The 19353-nt window shown below is 42.6% G+C and overlaps 1 protein-coding gene across 1 annotated transcript in view; it reads left to right on the forward strand.

Annotated features, from left to right (window-relative positions):
* The window catches only part of LOC144770645 (N-acyl-aromatic-L-amino acid amidohydrolase (carboxylate-forming)-like), a 123511-nt gene that overhangs the window by 22457 nt on the left and 81701 nt on the right, over positions 1-19353 (forward strand). The window lies entirely within an intron of this gene.

Below are 19353 nucleotides of genomic sequence, written 5' to 3' on the forward strand. Positions count from 1 at the left end.
GTAGTCATTCACATTCAGTCTCATAGCTTATGATCCTACTTCTGCAGTGATCTAATGATCCCACTTGCTCATTGATCTAATGATCATATTTCCTCATTGATCTAATGATCCTACTTGCTCATTGATCTAATGATCATATTTCCTCATTGATCTAATGATCCTACTTCCTCATTGATCTAATGATCCTACTTCTGCAGTGATCTAATGATCCTACTTCCGCAGTGATCTAATGATCCTACTTCTTCAGTGATCTAATGATCCTACTTCCACAGTGATCTAATGATCCTACTTCCACAGTGATCTAAGGATTCTACCTCCGCAGTGATCTAATGATCCTACTACCACAGTGATCTAATGATCCTACTTCTTCGGTAAACTAATGATCCTAATTCCTCATTGATCTAATGATCCTACTTCTTCAGTGATCTAATGATCCTACTTCTTCAGTAAACTAATGATCCTACTTCCTCATTGATCTAATGATCCTACTTCTTCAGTGATCTAATGATCCTACTTCCACAGTGATCTAATGATCATACTTCCACAGTGATCTAAGGATTCTACCTCCGCAGTGATCTAATTTTTCCTACTTCCACAGTGATCTAATGATCCTACTTCCTCATTGATCTTATGATCCTTTTTCCACAGTGATCTAATGATCCTACTTCCACAGTGATCTAAGGATTCTACCTCCGCAGTGATCTAATGATCCTACTTCCACAGTGATCCAATGATCCTACCTCCGCAGTGATTTAATGATCTTATTTCCTCATTGATCTTATGATCCTTTTTCCACAGTGATCTCATGATCCTGCTTTCACAGTGATGCCTGATGTAGATCCAAGATGGTGGAATCTGTTGTGTCTGGTGGCTCAGTGGACTGATGCATCCAGTGTAGAGGTCTGCGTTGGAGCTCATGATTACAGGTTAGAATCCTGGTGGGTCCATTCAGCCTTTCATCCTTTTGAGGTTGTTATGAGTACCATCGAGTTGGGTAACAATAAACATCTGGTATTCAGCACTAACATACCCTTCTGGGTGAACGTGTGCTTTACAAATGCACATATTAGGTTATGTTGTAGACAATGATCTTCACACCGCTGAAAATGGGAGCAGAAGCTTTTTGTCCTTCCCCTAGCCCTTCTAAGCTCCCTTCCTCACTCTCTTAGTAATGAGGAGAAGCATGTGTGCGTCAGATAGAAGGTAGGCTTGGCTGATTCTAGGTTTATGTGCCTCTGAGTATTTTTACAACCCCTTACCATATCTCATCTCTCTTAAATTCTACCTTGTGGAATAAACTTTGCATTGTGTAATTTTTCTGTGCCTGGAAGTGAGGTCAGATGGCACAGTTCAGATGGAGTATGCAGAACGTGGGTAACTCTTGCAAGAAACAGTGAGTCATGCAGTGTCTTCTGAAGCTCATGAGCAGACGTTGCTCTGCAAGGCTCTGTTGAAAAGACACATTTCTGAATGGTTGCTTTCTAGAAGAGGTGCTTCTACTCCAGGGCTCAATGGAAAGTTCTAGATTAAATAATCCAATTCGACCCAGCTGATCTCAGATTGCGTCTCAGGAAGTAGAAGCTTGCTTTAAAGAGGGACAGGGCCGTGCCAGTTCATGCACCTCATAAGTTTCCAATCTCTCCCTGCATTCATTTGGCACTATAAACCGTGTCTGACATCTTGAATGTGGACTACAGCTCAGAGGTAGTGAATGCAGCTCACAGAGTGGTTGTACACAAGACAGAACAAGCATTGGTAATGCATCGGTTTCGCCTTTGTGATTTATTTATTTTTTACAGAGTTTTATATAGCGCAAACTTGACCCGGTATCGGGTATCAGCGCCCTTTACATAGCACCAGTTACATTACATGAGGACACATTAATTTGTTGTTAGGCACAGGGAGATTGAGTGATTTTCCCAGAATCACAGGATGTTCAGCGTGATTGCCAAGACTCAAACCAGGCTCCCTAGATTCGAGGTCGACCGCCCTAGCCGTTAGGCCAACTCCTCTCCCCAACTCTAAGTGGAGTTCATGCAGTTTCCTTTTGGCAGGTGTGAACTGTCTGCATGCTTCCTGGATCCGAGGTGTGAAATCCGGATATAGAGACACCACATTCCTTTTTGCGCAGCTCTTGCAATTCTCTGGTTATTGCGGTCTCTATAGTTGAGAAATCTTGCTATAATTGGGCGCAGTGGAGCTCTTGGGATGGGCTTGGGGGCCAGCGAAAGGTGCGCCCTTTCCACCACAAACATTGCAGAAAAGAAATATGAGCCCAGCAGTGTGGTAAGTGCTCCGCAAAGAGCTCCATATTAGGAATGTTTGTGTACTCTGTGATCCCAATGATGCGAAGATTATTCGGCCTGGAGCGGGCCTCCAAGTCCTCCGAACCTGATTAATAATAATGGTTTACAAACAGTGCTCTGAAACGTATTTAACTGCCATATTTTTCATTATATAAAATGTATTAATAATCAAATATTGAAACGATGAGGAAAAAGAAGAAAGATGAAAGAGAAAAACAAAAGAATGAAAGAAAGGATTACAATTATGAGCGGTCTGTGGGTCAATTTGTTAACAGAGAATCATAGAATCAGGAAATAGTGAGCTCCTTTAAAAAGAAAAAAACACCAAGGGTGAAATTGATTAATAATTTTAACTACATGGCAATATTTATTCTCTGTCATCACTTCTAGTCACACTAGGTGTAAAGGGAACAATGCCAGAGGTTTTGTCTTTGGGGTTTCCACTTTCAGGTGTAGGTTCTATCCTTCAGGATAAAATCAACACAAATCGTGTCCAGCAAGATGGTGACTCCATTGGCAGCTCGACTACATCTGAAAAGCTGGAGAATTTACCACTACTTGGATAACTGGGTGCTCAAGACAGCATCGAATGAGGAAGCACTTCTGGCATGGGAATCAATTCAGGAGTTTTGACAACTATGTAAAAATTTCAGATTATTCCAGCACACAGTGTTCAGTAGAGCACAATTCCAGGCCAATTTGGGAATAGTCTTTCTCCTGATGGAGAGGGCAGAGTGATTGAGACGTATGGTGTAATGACTGGGATAAAGCTCCAGTCACTTACTGGTAATCTTCATTATCTTCAGTCTGCCACACCATTGCACAGTCATTACAACCTGCCCACTCTCCCTGTGATTATCAGTAAGTAATTGAGCACTTTTCTTTATTTACATATACCAAAAAGCAGAAGCATTCAATCAATCAATCAATCAGGGTTTTCTAAAGTGCACCACTCACCAGTGAGGGTCTTATGGCGCTGGGGTGGCCGTGAGCAGCTCGGTTGGGGTTAGATGCATTTCATAATCTCTATTTGCCAAGCACAAATACTGCTGATTAAAAAGGAGGAATCACGCAAAACATAAAGCAATTTGGCAGTTTTGTACCCTCAAAAGAAGTTTTAAACACTGGAAATTATATTCACAAAAATAGTAGACATTTTGGGCAACCCAATGATACCCTCGAGGAAGTGCTCTAGGTAACTGCAAATAAAAAAATACAGTTGTGAATCATCGTGGGAAAAAAGGCTGCGGGAACTACTAAATTTACAAATGTTATGAACCTAAACCTTATGCGAGAAGTTGATTACCTTTTCTGAATCCCGCGGAGTCATCTCCTTCTTCGATTTCACTGCAAATGACCTGTAATGTATGCTCCAAGTATAATAAAGAGGAACTCCTGAGAAGTTAGAACAGTCTGCTCTCACAGTGCCAACAAATAGCTGGAGAAATGACCCGCCACGCTTTGTAACAGGGTTCCTAATTGTAAATCGTAACCAGTCTCAACTAGGTCCCGTCTATACTAGGGTTTGAAATGTTATCAGGTTTGTTCTTGCCAAAAAGCACATATTAAAAGTGGAGACCCAACTTACGTAGGAATGCACAAAGATCCATGGGCGTCCGTCCCTTTGAGCGCATCTAGAAAGATGCATCTCCTCGGTTACTTGTTGCACTTATCAATCTAAACTATTAACCATAGGAATGTGCTTTCTGTATCCATTATTTGAACCAAAAAGCACAATTAATCGAAATTAATTTCCATTAGTAAAGCGTATTCTTGATGGGCATTGTAATGTAACTAGTATCTTTGCTGTGAACATGCACAGCAGCAAAGGTTTTGATCCTGCTAGAGAAGATTGGTTTCAATTTATACAAACGATAGTAGATAGGCAACTTCCAAGAAAATATTTGAAAAAGCACATTGCTGTATTTATAACAAAAAACAATTTGAGAGGTCTGTTTTTTGTTATGATTCTTTAATTGAAGATCTTCTTGGGTAAAAAATAACAGTTCAGCACAGCCAATGTGTTTCACCTAAAATCTGGGCTTCTTCAGGGCTGTAAACATAACATAAACATGACTAACATTACTGTCTGATACAAAAATGTGAGTTACATGCAAACATATATATATATACAGACAATACAATACAGCATTTTTATTTATTTATTTATTTTTGCATTTGTTGGGCACAAAAAGGATCATCCCCATGGGGTTCTCTAGGCGCCACAATATCAGACAAAACGGAGCAGAGACCGCTTATTAGTGACCGAACAGCCAGGTTTTGAAAAGTTTTGTAAACTGCCAGAGATTGGAACATGTACGGATGTTGTCTGTCAATTTGTTCCAATGAGAGGGGACGAGAAAGAACTTCCACCCATTCTGACTCTATTTATTCTCAAGGGGCACAGCAGCCGTCGATCACTTGATCTCAATTGGCGAGAGGGGATATAAGGTTTTAGCTTCTTCCTCAATTAAGCAGGACCCTTCCCCTGAAGTGTTTTGAATACCAGACATAGAAGCTTACACACTGCTCTTTTTTTGATGGGCAGCCAGTGAAGCTGTCGCCGGAGGGGTTCCGAAGGGGTTTGAGCAAGTTGATTGAAGGCTAGACGTGCAGCTGTGTTCTGCACAACCTTCAGCCTCGATAGTAGATCCTACAGATCCCTACCAGTAGGGAGTTTCCATAATCTAGCCTGCTTCCTAGAAGTGCCTGTATAAGGGACGTTCTAGCTGAGAGAGGGATCCAGGGAAACATCTTCCTAAGCATTCGCATTAGGCAAAAGCATGTACCTGAGATGCTTTTCATGTGTTCTTCCATGGAGAGTCTGTCATCAATTAGAACACCCACATTTTTCACCCAATTTTTTGGCGTAGGGGGTTCTCCCAACTTGAGCGGCCACCAGTCTGAGGACCAGAGCTCCCTTGCTTTCCCGAACAGTAGAATCTCGTTTTTTAGGTGTTAAGCTGTAGAAAATTTGCAGTCATCCATGCTGCCATTTTTAACATGCAGTTTTTGAATTTTTCTCTGGTCGACGCGGGATCCGTATCAGTAGTAACTATCAATTGAGTATAATCCGCGTACGAGATGGTATCAAACCCACAAGATCTAATAATAGTGGCCAGGGAAGACACATAGATGTTGAATAAAGGGGGCTTAAGATAGAACCCTGTGGGACCTCTGTCTACAGACGTGGTCTGCGATATAAACAAATCTAGTTGGAAACGTTGTGTTCTGTCAGCCAGGAAGCTTGCAAGCCAATTGAATGCTGTAAAGCTGACACCAATCTCTCGTAGCCTGTACACTAAGATTCAATGAGAGATGGTGTCAAACGCTGCTGACAGATCAAGGAGAATCAGCATAGTAGGTGTCCCTTTGCCTAAGGCCAGCCTAATCGTATCCGTTACTTCAGTTAGTGCGGATTCAGCGCTATATGATGCACGAAAGCCTGGCTGGGAAGAATCAAGCGAGTTGTTCCGTTCAAGATATTCAGTTAACTGTTTTTTAATCAGAGCTTCCATAACTTTAGAAAAAAAAGGAAGAAGAGAGATGAGTCTATAGTTTTGCAGATCCAAAGTGTCGGCCAGGGTTTTTCTAAAATCTAAAATTTAAACTTGAGATTAATACTAAAATTGAAAAGAGACACTATGGAGGTGGAACAATCTTTGTTTGAATTCTGCATAATTGATCTCTAAGTATATTATAGATTGATGTCTTAAAGTGCATTGTAGTTTGGTGTTGTTCGGAAACTTAGAGAGAAAACCACATCATATTTCCCATTTTTGTATTCAGTTTCAAAATGTTTATAGAGATAAGACCTGTATGTTGTCAGTAGTACTATTCGTGTGACATAAATCAGTATTTTACAAAAATATTATAGTTTTCGTATGTTCAGACTGAGAGTGTAATTGTCTGGCACCAACACCTTCGGAAATGAGGCCCCAAGTGTTTGCCCCATTATTAAGACCAGCTATTTTCTGGTTTTAAAAAACTGTCACTAAATTGAGTTAGAGGCATTTTCTTGGGGGGTGGGGGGGGGGAGGGCGGTTTGCACCATACAAGGAATTCCTTGTAAATATCGCAAAGTGGGGCTTAGCGGCAGTTTTTGCACGGGAAAGCCTACCTTGCATTTCACTTTTATTAAGTTCCGCTAACAGAAGTGGCAATCTTTAAAAAAGCCGTCCTAACAGCAAACAATTGATGCTATGGCGGCGTTGAGTCCTTGTGCATATGCCCCTCAGTCTTAAACTGGTTGTGTTCTGCTGTGAGTCTTTCTATATAATCAGGGAAGCCATGAGCATCTTCTCGTATGTCCTACTGACTTTGTTTTTGTTCACTTGTTTTGCACACCCTTGTATTTCTTCTGCTTTTTATATTTCCTTTTCATCCAGGACAAGGGGATGGAGTGGGAGAGGGCCACTTTGATGTACTGTAACCCTCTTTAGTGTATCTAAATCAGGAAGCAGGTTTACTGAAACTTTGTGTTCAGCGTGGTCCTTGCAATACTTGTCGAAGCTGAGCTGTCAATTACTGTTTGTCTCTCCTAACTCCAGGGGCTCTTCTCTCAGAGTATCTCAGTCACTCCGTGTGCTGAGTACTGTTGCATGAAGTTAGGTGCAGTTTATTGGATTTTGGGTGCTCCATTTCTAATTGCATCCCTCTCCCATAACACCTGCCTACACAATATGGCCATTCCCTGAGAGACCCTCCTGTGCATCATATGTGGCCCCCATTGTGCCTGCACTGCTAGTCTGGGATAATGTTTTTTGGAATAGTTTTGGGGATAGGTATGTATATCCTCTCCTCTCACTTCATCTGGGGTCTCTGGAGTTTCTCCAGGTTCCCCCAAGGAACTGCAATAGCAAAATCCTTTAAAACGGCCTCAACTATTTCTTTACATTGCTGCTCTTCTGGCAATAGCACTGTGTGATCTGTGACCATTACAGTGTATTTTTTACTGACTTTATTCCAAGCGTGCCTCTAGTGGCATCACTTCTGATGCCCAGAGTCCTATAATCTCTAACAGGGGAAAAATGGCCAGGACCTGTATAGTTCTTAGCGTCTTTGAATTACCGCTAGACCAAACTATGTTATTTTTATTTGATCTAGTACTTTATTAGTACATATTCTTCAACTTTTTAACTTTTTTTTTAAAGTATATTCAAAGCAGAAGAGACATTAAAGTCTATATGCAGAAAACACTTATGTACAGTGGTTAACAAAACATTTAACAACAATCTTGAGTAAATAATACACCACATAAACACACACAAGTGACTAATTCATAAACAAATCATCCTATTATCATAATTGTCTTGTGTTGCCTTTTAGTATCACAATCAAAGTATTATTTCATATCTACATATTACTTCTAAGACACCCAAACAGGTGTTGCATAATTCATCATTTCAATTAAGAATATTCGTTGTCGTAATAAACCCAACGCGTTTCGAGTCTCTTATATTTAATACTTGGACGCTCATCAGGGCTCTTGATTCTTTTAAGCAGCACTGTTGGTTTTCTAAAATCAGGATGTATAAAGAAAATTGTTTTAAAACCAATATTTTATGCTCCCTTATACATTATCTTTCTCTTAAGGGTTGTGCACTGGTAATTATACCTGGACAGCAGTGTACTGTTTTGCAGCTCGAGTGTCTCTATCAATAATACTTGAGTCAGAGTTTAACAACCTGCTTCTCTGGCTGCACTTCATCATTTTTCTTATCTACATAATGGATGGCATGTCGTTAGTTTAATGTAAGCATAAAACTTTCATTAATGAATATGTTGGAAAGCGTTTGAGCATACCTGAGAATTGCATTCATTTATTTAAATGTGGCGTGCTCCTCCAGGCAGTAACCTCCCTTTATAATTTTAATTAATCTGGAATCAAAACATTACTCTTAATTAGTTTGGATTTTTATGGTGGAACTACGTGTTGCTATCAACATCTGAAATATTGTTTGAAAGGGTACCTTATGGGAGATGCATCCTTCTTCGAACGACGTTGATTATTTTAGGGGGCAGTGTGATGCCTTTTCTGTGTTTTCTTTAATCGTATCTGTACGGAAAGCAGCAAGCTTTTGAGCAATTCTCAGGTATGCTCAAAAGCTTTCCAACATATTCATTAATGAAAGCTTTATGCTTACATTAAACTAACCACATGCCATCCATTATGTAGATAAGAAAAATGATGAAGTGCAGCCAGAGAAGCAGGTTGTTAAACTCTGACTCAAGTATGATTGATAGAGACACTCGAGCTGCAAAACAGTACACTGCTGTCCAGTTATAATTACCAGTGCACAACCCTTAAGAGAAAGATAATGTATAAGGGAGCATAAAATATTGGTTTTAAAACAATTTTCTTTATACATCCTGATTTTAGAAAACCAACAGTGCTGCTTAAAAGAATCAAGAGCCCTGATGAGAGTCCAAGTATTAAATATAAGAGACTCGAAACGCGTTGGCTTTCTACGACACTGAATATTCTTAATTGAAATGATGAATTATGCAACCCCTGTTTGGATGTCTTAGAAGTAATATGTAGATATGAAATAATACTTTGATTGTGATACTAAAAGGCAATACAAGACAATTATGATAATAGGATGATTCTTTTATGATTTAATCACTTATGTTTGTTTATATACGCAAGATTGTTGTTAAATGTTTGGTAACCACTGTACATAAGTGTTTTCTGCATATAGACTTTAATGTCTCTTCTGCTTTAAATATGCTTAAAAAAAAGTAAAAAAGTTGAAGAATATGTACTAATAAAGTACTAGATCAAATAAAAATAATATAGTTTGGTCTAGCAGTAATTCAAAGATGCTAAGATACAGGTCCTGGCAATTTTTCCCCTGTTAGAGATATATATACGGCCCAGCCAGAGCCTGGCCCGTCGGGCCTAGCTCCCCTCGCTACCTTGTTCAGAGTCCTATAATGGCAGATGCTAGGACCCAAATACTAAAAGGTAAAATTCTCTTACCTTTTTCCTTCCTTTGAGACCGAAGAACAGTAGACCACGTTTGGGCGCCAAATATTCTGAAACACCTTCTCAGTTCCTTTTGTGCAGCCGAACTCAGACTACACCCTCCACCCGCAAGGGGAGGTGATTGAGTAAGCCTCAATGGTCAAGAGGTCGAGACTGCTAACAGCGTAATGTTGTTATTCGATCCTCTGAAAGGAAGAGGCAGAACACTGGAGCCAGGTAACAGTAGCGGCCGGCACAAATTAAAAGTGGTGAGGCTGGGGGTGGGGGGAGTGTGGGGGATGGAGAGCAGGAGAGGGACCGCTGGGGGGAACGTAGAGTTAATAATAAAAAACGTACCTGAAGCTGCCGGCCGCCTTGCACCTCGAAGTTCCTCTTCTTCCTGGACCCAACCACACTGAGACACATCAGAGAATCCCTGTGCAATCCCCGCACTGCTCTCACGTTATGAGAGCAGCGCGGGGATTGGCCTGAGTGGGCTGGTTTAACGTTCCCGCAGGCACAGGGAGTCTGAGCTGTTTCTCTAACCCAGTTGTGCAATACAGCTGTTTCGGAGAAACCTAATTGCGCATGTCTCTTTCACTGGCCTAAGACAGTCAGCCAAACAGACAAGCGCACTTAGACTTGCACAGCCATTTCATTCCTCCTCCCGCTGGCCCCTCCCTACCCACGTTGGCTCAGCCAGCAGCTAAAAAATAGAATGATAAAATATTGTTTTATTTTGCAACTGCTGGCTCTGACCCAGTGAGCCGACACTTCTCTGTCATAGTGAAGGAGCCGCGGCTGCCAGGTAACCACAAAGAGTATAAGGGCTAGGGCGTCCAACCTTGAATCTGGGGAACTGGGATCGAGTCTTGGCAATGACGCTGACATCCTGTGATTCTGGGCAAATCACTGAATCCCCTGTGCCTAACAAATCTGGTGCTATGTAAAGCATTCTGATACCCGATTCGGATCAAGTTCGCGCTATATAAAACTCTGTAAACAAAAAAAAAAAGGAATACAACTACTAGAGTACGGAGGCACACAATCACCCCAGAAACTGGTAAGTGTGAAACCCTGAGCTTCGCTGAAAGTTCACTGAGGCACTGACATGTCACCTTTTATGCTTGACACAGGGGAGTGCTGTCAGGGGTCATTTCAGAGTGGTCCTCTGCCACAACAGAAGCCCACAGTACATATGCAGCCAACCCTCTATGCACAAAGAGAACTTGTCTATCCAAGCACGTGCGTAACGAAACTTGAGGGGGCCCCCCTGCAAGGTTCATTGAGGGACCGGGGCTCCGGATTAAATGCGGAGCTCTCAGGCCAGAGTACTGTGCTGAAGGGGTCCCTTGCAGCTCGGGGGGGCCCACACTGCGGGACGCGGGGGCCTGTGTTACGCACTGTATCCAAGATAGGTGTCCTGGAGCTGTTGTGCACAAGGTCGCATACTGTTTTCTCCCAGCAGGGATGTTGACCCTGAGATAGCTGCACTCCTCTTTGAGCTGTGGTCTTATCTCTATCAGTGCAGCCTTTGTGGTCAGCAAATGCTGGCCCCACCCTGGACAAGACACTGAAATGACAATGCTGAGCATGCACCAATCTGACAAGTGGCAGAAATGAACATATTACTGAGCACAATTGTATTGTTAAATAATGAAAACACAATAGATCTCTTATTCCACTAAATATAATTTTTAACATTTTAATTGAGCTGAATTTACTAATGCTAAGGTATCGCTTCCACTGATGAGATTCAAAACAAGGTACATTGTTAAGGGAGGACATTCATCTTGACTCCATACCACATGGTGCGACTGAGGGTAAATGTGCCACATAAGGCTTTAAAAGTGATTGCACCTCTATTGAAGTCGCTCCTGCCATTGTTCTGCCTGCATCGGGGAGCCGACCTACCTGCCACGGGATCCGAGAGGCAGCTCTTCCTGCGGATCTTCTTGCCGACCCGGACAGCGGTGTCGGGGCACCAGGGACTGCAACTCCCAGCAGCCCTGGGTGGCACACACCGCCTGCATCACCACAAAGCGCCCGGAGGCGCTTAAATCTGCTTCGCACCTCCCGCAGTGCGGGACGCGCGAGGGCATGGCGGGCCTGTCCGTGCCCTTCTTAGCCAGGACTAGGCGGGACGGGCCACCCCCTTTCAATTTGAACACTCAGCCCTCCCACAGACTTGGGTATATTGGCATTTGTTTATTAACTATAATTGATATTTATGTAGTCGGTGTGTTTTGTGTTAGAAATGGCCGCTAAAAGAAATTTTGCCCGCCCACCCCAGGAAGGAAGTGACGCGCGGGACCCACCAGGGTCTCAAAGAGCTGGGCTGCCCCGTGTGCCATCTTGTGGCACTACGGTGGCCGCCCTCTTATTTGTGTCCCCTGCAGGGACGTGTCGGTCGGCCTGCACAGTGTTGACTTCTAGTATAGAGATAGGGCCCTTAGAGGTCGTGAGCCCTAATATTTCGGATTGCAGTCCCTCCAGAAACCTGAGTCTCTGTGGGGTTATGGTGGGTACTTCCCAAGAGCTTGATTCGGATCCCCCCCCCTGTCTCTGTTTTACCCCAAGCACCCTCCACAAGTGTAACCTGGCTAGATGGAGCGGACCGGGTAACTAGATCTAAAAGATCTGCTAAATTCAACGAAGGGGTGGGAGGTGACGTTAACAAAGAGGGTGGAACTAGGGAACCACCAGTTAAGTGCCCTGGGGGGGGGGGGGGTTGTATTAAGGTCTAAGGCAAATATTAAATGTAAATCTAAACACCATACCACGGGGACAAGTGGAAAGTCATTCTTGAGACCTGACAATAGGGACAATGGGGCCTCTCTTGTTGCTAATTCTGATACATGGCTGTTGGGGGACGACGGAGGAAACCTGGACTACTGGAAGCGCCTGGAGAATCTATTTACTCTTCTTTTAGCACCTTTTTGGAATAAATTAGGGGAAATTGATGAGAAATGATCTCTCCTTTCACAGGGTGTTCAAATGACGGCTCCCCCGGAGGTATGTAGGGCACACAATATTACTGAAGAGGGGATTTCGGGCGCAGAGGTCCCTGCAAGGCCACATTTGAGTGACTCTGCTGATTCTCAAAATAGGAATATGGTCGGTTTTAATCTATATGTCATTTTAACCTTTGTTTTTATATATTCTGCTTTTGTATTGCATTGGTTTTAATTAACTGTGCTAATAAATACTTACTTACTTACTGTGGGGTAGTGGGAAATCGCCCTGGCAATATCTGCACGGACAGTCTACCCGTGCCGTCTGTTTTTTCAGGCACAGGGGCGCCAATCCCTCAATTTTGTTCAGGTCCCCAAGTGACAGGGGGGCAGGTAAGTATAGACCGATTGGGTGATCTGACTTTGTCTATGCCTGAGGCTCCACAAAGGGTTTTAATGGCCGAAACAGCCCAACATGGAGATGTTCATAGACCACCACATTATGAGGCTACAAAGCCTGCATGTGATACTCTTAATCTGCCACCGGCGGCTTGTCCTCTTGTGGTGGTCTTGGCTGGTGTACCACCGCTAAGACCTGATCAACCCGAATCCTGGTCCCAATTGAGGAACAAAACTGTCGACTGGCTCTCAAGACATAAAGGCTTTAGACCAGTTATGACTAGTAATATCTTGATGGTGCGTAGAGTAGCGTGGGTGGGCCAGTCTTCAAAGAATATAGGGGGGACTGTGTGGTTGTTAATTTTCAAAGCACAGCACTTGTTCAAATGATTTTAAAGAGTGAAGCTCAATGTTCTTTATCGGCAACTTCTATTTGGGCATTGCCACTTGGTTACTTTTACAAACCCCCACTGCAAACCCAGAGGGAGATAGCTTCATTTATTCCAACTGTAAATAGGTTTGAGGCGTTGTCTGGTCTAGATACTCAAGACTGACTGATCTCTGCAAACACAGTCATAGCGGACTCATTAAATATATGGAAAGGGGCTGATGAAGTAGAAACAGTTTCTGGGTCCAACCCCCCCAATGGCAACTTCCCACTTGGTTGTAGAGTCTTGTCCCGCCTCTCTCAGCCCCCCTAATCTTAATATTAAATCCACTCGGTGTTCACCCACAGGAGCTTTTGTAAAAGTTCTATTGTGGAATATAGCTGGGCTTAGGGCCAAAAGGGGAGATAGTAATTGGGAGCAGCTTCTTGCAAGCTTTCATATTATAGCCCTACAGGAAGCATGGGACCCTAAGGAATCGTATTTCCTGGATGGATTTTTAACGTTTTGTATACATGCCATACCATCCACTATGGGAAGAGCTAGCGGGGGGCTTTTGTTATTACTTAATCTTAATTTATCATACAAGGCTAAGCAAATAGAGTCACGGTCTTCCAATATTTTGGCTGTAGAGTTAACAGGGAAGAATGTCCCGACCCTATTAGTGGTCAATTTTTATAATTTATTCATTAGAAGTGATGACTTAGAGCACCTAAAATCTTTAACAGCCTTCTTGACTGATTATGAACTAAACACTGACACTTACTACTACATAATAGTCCTGGGAGATTTTAATATTCATGCTTGCTCATTTAACTGTTTCTCAAAAATTGATGAGGAGAACGGCCTGTTAGGCCAAATGCACTTTGGACATACTCCCTCTAGGACTTTTTTAGAGAGTATTTTATCAAATCACAATTTGATTTGCCTATCACACCCGGATACGTCTTCCTCCATACCCACATTCACTGGGCGGGGCTGCCAGAGCACCATTGACTTTATTTTAGTTTCTGGATCTCTGACGGACTTGCTAGGTGAATTTGGTGTGACATACAATTGCCTAAGTGATCATAACCCACTTACATTAAATATTAATATCTTGGTAACTGATGAAACTAGATCGATGGCCCATGTAACCAACTCCAATATTGCCCCAAAAGATCAATCGCGAAGGCTAAGATGGGAATTAATTACCCCTGACAGTTTTGTTGAATATCTAATTACTGTGTGTGCAGAGGAGTTTGGAATTTATTTAGATGAGGATTCCAATCCATCATTAGTCCTAGGTGCATTTGATCGAATTGTAAGGAAAGTGACGGCTAACTTAACGGTGTCTTGTAAATTCAGGCCTCCAAAGCATAAAAAATGGTTTGATGACACCTGCTTGTGTGCCCACAAAGCTTTGACGGAGGAGCTAAAGCGGAAACCTAGTACTCCTGAGAGGGTGAAGCTTGTTAGGAGGTCCTACAAAGCTGCAATAGAAGTGAGGAAAAAGCAATTAAGAGAGAAGGCCTGGGGTGAGCTCACTGAAGCTAGTGTCTTGTCAAATAGCTCAAAAGTTTGGAGTGTGGTTAATAGTCCTACCTTTGATGAGTCATCCAACGTCGTTATAGATTGTCATATTCCCCCTGAGAAGTGGGTTGAACACTTCGGGGGTGTTTATAGTGATGCGAACCAAGGTACTTTTCCCTAGACAGCTGAAAGTGGTTGTGTGTTAAATCCTTTGACTTTTACTGTGGAGGACGTCACTGAGGCAATCGTGTCAACATCAGGGGGAAAGCACAGGGGCCGGATGGCATTCCGGCTGATCTTTATAGAGCAGACCCTATTCTTTGGGCAAACATTTTAACTCATGTTTTTAACGCTGCGTGTCGAGCAGGCTTTCCCCTCTCTTGGGCTAAAGCAGTTATAGTTCCTATTTTTAAAAAGGGAGCCATAAGGGACCCGGCATGTTATCGTCCAATTTCACTTCTGGACTCCGAGGCCAAGATTATGGGGAAAGCAGTCCTTGCCCGCCTAACGGATTGGTTGGATAAAAATTTCACTATTTCAGATATCCAATATGGTTTTAGACAGGGTAAAAGTACATTGGGTCAATGTCTAAATCTTCATCTAATAATTGGGAAGAACACGGTCGCAAAGCATGGGGATCTTCATTTGGCGTTTATGGACCTATCCTCAGCTTTAGATCTCATTAATCGATCAAAACTGTGGGCTAACCTCCATAGCATTGGCTTAGATGCAGATGTGATTTCTTTTTTCTCAGCTATACACGTGAACACCTCAACCGCTGTACGCTATAATCAGGACGGTAGACTCACAGATTTTTGGGCCGTTAAAAGATGGGTCAGACAGGGGTGCATTTTAGCACCCCTGTTGTTTACACTTTATATTAATAAATTAGAGGCCACTTTGACCGCCAATTGTAAAGACATCCCAAGAGTAAGAACAAAAGTTATCCCAGCATTGCTCTATGCGGACGACGCTGTTTTGGTGATAAGGACTTCAAGAGGACTGCAAACTCTTTTAGAGTGTTTTATTGATTTTATGGACTCTTTGGATCTGGTCACACATTTTAAGAAGTCACACTCTATGACCATTGGCTCGGGTAGAGCCAGGAAGGCTAAATTTTATTGTAAGAACACAGAATTAACTAAGGTTCCTGCATTCCCATATCTGGGGGTTCTTTTTGATGATAGGCACACGTGGCTAGTGCAACGCCTAAATAAAAGAAATACACTAGCAAGAGCATCAGGAGCAATTGTAGATTTTGCTAAAAGAATTGGCTCTAAACCGCTTCCGGCGCTCATGAAAATTTATAACGCCAAGTGTATCCCGATGGTGGCCTATGGGAGCGAAATATGGGGATATACTGAATCAGGCGATGTTCAGGTGGTAGAAAATACTTTTTTTGTAGAATGCTGTCGCTCCCGGCTTCTACCCCTGTTTTTAATCTTCATGAAGATCTAGGAGCTGGTTTTATTGCGGATCAAATTGCGATCGCCCCCCTGATATTCTGGTTGAGAATTTAGGCGCAACCGTCCCCTAACTTAAACCGGTCGATCATCCGAGATTGTACTTCGCTGGACAAGGTATTGGATATTCCGTGGTTACGCTATATTAAGTCTCAGATGGACTCTCTGGGCTGTCCTGACCTTTCTTTGAGCCCTAGAGCCCTGGGTAAAGCAGCGATTAGAGACCTGAAATAGCAGTTCTTGGATAGATCAATGTAGATAAGGGAGGATAGGGAATTAGCAAAACCTACAGTGAGAAGTTTTGTCACACTGAGTTTAGGTAGAGAGTTGCAGCCATATTTGTCTTACATAAATAAACCTTATCATTTATTTGTCTTAATTAGATTTAAGCATAATATGGCTCATTGGTTACGAGCTTTCCCTAAAGGTTTTTCCAAAGATGGATCGTTGAGGCCTTGTCCTTGTGACAAATTCTCTGATCAGAATATCCTTCACATAATATTTTTTGGTGACTTTTATGTGACACTACGTAGGAAATTTATCATCCCCCTCCTAAAAAAATATTTTTTTTAACAAGTTAGGCCTGCACTGGCGTACTTACAAATGCTGGCGTCAGCCTCAGTGTGTTTTGGGGTTGCAAGTTACCTTATAGGTGCAATAAGGTGCAGGAATAGGTTCGTGGAATCATAGAGTGGACCGTGTTTTAAAATTAGGCTATTTATTTATTACTATGTACTTTTTAATATATTGTCATGTAATTAATAAATTTTTCATCTCCTGAGGAGCTGAGTAGGAGTGTCTAATATTTAGGAATTATTAAAAATATAGTCATGGTTTATTAATTATGCACTAATGTATTGTTGAATTTTAATGCTCTCTGTCATGCACTTTGATGGTTTTAATTTAACCAAATAAAGTTATGTTTGACTTGACTTGATTGCACCTCTCTCTTTAGCAGTGCATTAATTAAAAAGCTACAGGTAGCAAATATCTACGCACTTTGTTGTCGAGAACTGTAGTTTATAATGATGAGCCTGTGAGAGATTGTTTGAGCGACTCACTCCCAGAAACGTATAGATGAGACATTAAAACCACATCATCAGGACACAGCAGGGTACAAACGTCCTTTGATCCAATTATGGGAGATGAGTGACAACTTTACTTAGTAAAAATGGTAAAGCATACAAGTATAAGGAAAATAATAAAATCATATATACAATATACAACCCAGTTTTAGGCAAATATTAGCACAGATTTAATCAGAATATTTATTGGAGTGCCCAAAACTACCTTTAATCAGTTTTCGAGTGAAGAGTCAACAGTGGGCGCAACAACTCACACATAAACCCCAAATTAATAAGTTTGTGTTCAAGTCTGGGCCTATCTATGGAATCAAAAGCTGGTAAAGTCCACACATTCCTTCATTTTCTGGGATCTCTCTTACTTTTCACTCACCAGACAGAGACGCACAGTATTAGCTGTTGTGGAACATGCCTTACTAAATTCAGACTGTTCAATTGGCAAAAGCTGAGCAGAGTCTGACCAACTAGTTAAAATTTAAACAATTTGCAAAAATCATAAAGTGTATTTGGACGATAACATTTTAGAAGAATACGGTCCCTGTTGTAAATAGATTAGGTAAGTAGCAGGACACGTCTTCAGGATGAGAATCAGGACCAAGATGAGAATGATGATGAAGATCATGATGACCAAGAAAGGACTACAGACATCAAGTAGTCATAGTGAAGTAAGTATAAATGTACAACAGTCTCCTTTTTGATTCAATACTGCCTTGCCAGGATTGAGGAATTACATTGGCTTTCAAGCAGTACTCAAGCAGTGGCTTCAGGCTTCAGGCCCATAAGGAGGCCTCGCCTTCAAGGAGGCCTGCAGGAAAAGCCTCCTCCCCTGAACTGTACTCTTAGTCCTGAAATGGTATTAGCAATTTCTTCCTGGACCAACTTGAGGAGGCAAGAAATTAGAACTTTGCTCAACTTCTCTGTATAGAAGAATTTTCCCACAATGCTACATTTCCTGAGTTCAGGTCATGCAGACATTTCTTTAAGAGCTTTTCATCTTTTTCAAAGCTAATGCAACCTTAAAATGCAGGGCTGGTGACTGGCATAGGTCCACTCGGTACCTCAGCAGTCACGTGCCAAGAGCATCTCTGATGAGAGCAGCCAGACACTTCTCATGATCAGCCGAAAAAGACTGGCTGGACCCAGGCTGAGAGCATCTCTGAAAGGCTGATAGGGCAGGGGCAGGGCCAGTCACATGATAGATTTGTCTTTAAAAGATGGGCTGGTCCGATTCAGATCTGGTTACACGCTAGGCAGAGACTTTGAACGGCTAGAAGGGCTGGGCAGAGTCAGTCACATGTCTTGCTAACCGGTGAAAAACCAGGGCTGAAGCAGTCAGTCACACATCAGGTATGGGTCGGAGATGTTGGGAGAGGTGGGGAGGAGTCAGTCACATGCAAAGCACCATCCCCTGTAGATCGCTGTATCTCAGCATTACCACCTTAATTGTTAAAGGTTAAGTGCAATTAATTTGACAATATAATATACCTATTGTTTAATATTAGAAACCTTCACAATCGCCCAAAATGTATATTTACTTTAAGCCTTTCATAAGTGATTGGTCCTGCGACTGGAGTGTGAATGTGTTAATTTTTCAAGCCCTGCATCAGAAAGCGAGAGAGGGTGGGGTGAGTGAGTGTGGGGGCAGAGTCAAATGTGTGGCAAACACAACAAAATATACCATAACTTTTTTCAGACTTTCACCAGGGGCGGCTGCTCCACTAGGGCGGAGGAGCTTCGCCCCACTGCTTTCGCACAGTGTGAGAAGCAGAAACACAAAATGGTAATAACTTTCAGTTATTACCATTATAATGTTTGGTTGCGGATGGGCGGGCCTGCTCTGGGAGTAGCCAGGGCAGGGGAGGAGTGGTGTGCCCACTCCTGAGGGCGCAATGACTGTTTGATCATCCCTCTGGGGCCGCCCAAACCAGTCATGCGCACTCTGATCTTCTCCATGTTGGCTGCAATTCAGCCTGCATGGAGAACATGGCCTCCCCGTAAGCCCCTGGCTGGGCTGCGGCCCCACCAATCACAATGCTGTTTTTGCGGCGTTATGATTGGCTTATTGGAGGGGCTGGAGGGAGTCTGGCTGCCTGCTTCCTGTTCCTGCCACAAGCAGGAGAGCAGGAGCAGGAGCCAAGAAAACGCGGTACCTGGACGGCGGAAAGGTAAGTCTATTTTTTTTGTGGGTAAATTATGTTATGTTATGTTATATGTGCTTATATAGCGCTCAGCTGCCCCAGCAAAGGGGCGTCCCGGCGCTTTCACTCACACAAACCTATCC

The sequence above is a fragment of the Lissotriton helveticus genome, chromosome 1_1 (genome assembly GCF_964261635.1).
Source record: "Lissotriton helveticus chromosome 1_1, aLisHel1.1, whole genome shotgun sequence".
In the NCBI taxonomy this organism is placed as follows: domain Eukaryota; kingdom Metazoa; phylum Chordata; class Amphibia; order Caudata; family Salamandridae; genus Lissotriton; species Lissotriton helveticus.